This window comes from Octodon degus, unplaced genomic scaffold, assembly GCF_000260255.1.
Source record: "Octodon degus isolate 3935 unplaced genomic scaffold, OctDeg1.0 scaffold00333, whole genome shotgun sequence".
NCBI lineage: Eukaryota > Metazoa > Chordata > Mammalia > Rodentia > Octodontidae > Octodon > Octodon degus.
The window spans coordinates 320,886-322,526 of record NW_004524909.1 but is presented as its reverse complement, the minus strand read 5'-3'; the positions used below and the strand labels follow the sequence as shown (position 1 = coordinate 322,526).

The window sequence follows — 1,641 nt, the reverse complement described above, 5'->3', positions numbered from 1 at the left end:
GCATCCTCTCTTTCTCTGTTGATGGAGAGAGGGGCAACAGGTAACCAGTCTGCCTGGAAGATCCCATGTACATGAAGGGGAGGTGATCAGACAGAACTTAGGGGAACTAATTTAAATACAAATTCTCATTTTAATAATTGTTTAGCTACACAGACATAACGCTTGCCGTTATTGTCTAACATACAAACTCGTTAGTTAGAAAAGATAACCAACCCCGCCCGCTGCGGGCTGCTCCGCAGGTGCCTCCCTGGAGGTGCCCTAGGCGCCGCCAACGGCCTCTGGGAACGCCCCAGGAGCCGGTGGGCGGCGACCCTGTCCAGGACGCTCCGGGGGGCCTAGGGGGACTGAGTAGGCTCCAAGTCCAGCCCATGCATAGGAAGCAAGTAAAGGATTAATATGAAGCTCAGAAGCAGATAGTGCCAGACAACGAGCAGTGCTTTGTACACATTTGGTTAGCGTGGCAGCATTTCCTTCTCCCACTGCTGTTGAGATGGCAGAAATTAGTCGAATTCAGTATGAAATGGAATAAACCGAAGGTATTAGCCAGCGAATGAGGGTCCCGGAAAAACTAAAAGTCGCACCACCAAATGCTGACCTGGGACAAGGATTCCAAGAAGGAGTTCCAAATGCTAGTGTGATAATGCAAGTTCCAGAGAGGATTGTTGTGGCAGGAAATAATGAAGATGCTTCGTTTTCAAGACCAGCAGATCTTGACCCTATTCAGTCGACTCCTTTAAAACCTCAGGCACTAAAAACACCACCTCGTGTGCTTATACTACGTGAGAGACTGATAGATTTTCTGGACTTAGAAAGACCTTCTCCAACCCCTCAAAGTGATGAAATCTGTGCAGCTGGTAGGCTAAAAAGAGAGCGCTCTGAGTGAAAATGCTGTTCGCCAAAGTGGATGGCTGGGGGCCTGCCCCTTAGCTCAGCTCTTTGAGTGGCTGCTTCAACAAAGCAGTCAGACTCAGGTTGCTGTGGTTTGATCCCCACAACTCAAGCCAGCCAAAACTGCCCTGAAGGCATTCAGAGAAAAAAAAAAAAAAAAAAAAAAAGCAAAGGGGACAGCTGGTCAGAAACGATGCTATACCTATGTTGCCCGGTGGGTCTGCTACCGCCACTTCCAATCCTCATCATGACAACGTCAGGTATCGCATTTCAAATGTAGATGCAACAATTGAAGGAACTGAGGATGACATGACTGTTGTAGATGCAGCTTCGCTAAGACGACAGATAATCAAACTAAACAGACACCTACAACTTCTAGAAGAGGAAAACAAAGAACGTGCTAAAAAAGAGAAATGGTCATGTATTCAATTACAGCTTTCTGGCTGCTTAATAGCTGGCTCTGGTTTCGCTGCTAGAGGTAACCTCAGCGTTCAGATATATTGTCTCAGCTGCTGGAAATATAAAGGAGTTACAAACGTCTTTGTTTGTGTCTTTGCAGTGTATGTGATTTTATATAGCCCATGCCCTAAAAAAATGTATTTCTTCCAGAAAGTAGGTGAAAGGACCTATATATTTGTAGAAATAAGGTATATTCTGTCCCTGTGCTGTATTCTCTTTAAGCTAGTTCTGCAGTAATATCTTACGTAAAATTCTTTTGCATGTTTTGTAAATAGGTTCTATTTTGTTTTTTTT

At 44.9% G+C, this 1,641-nt stretch overlaps 1 pseudogene; it reads left to right on the top strand.

The window, feature by feature from the left end:
* Positions 1-457: 457 nt before the first annotated feature.
* On the top strand, positions 458-1,294 carry LOC101592164 (annotated as a pseudogene).
* Positions 1,295-1,641: the final 347 nt, after the last annotated feature.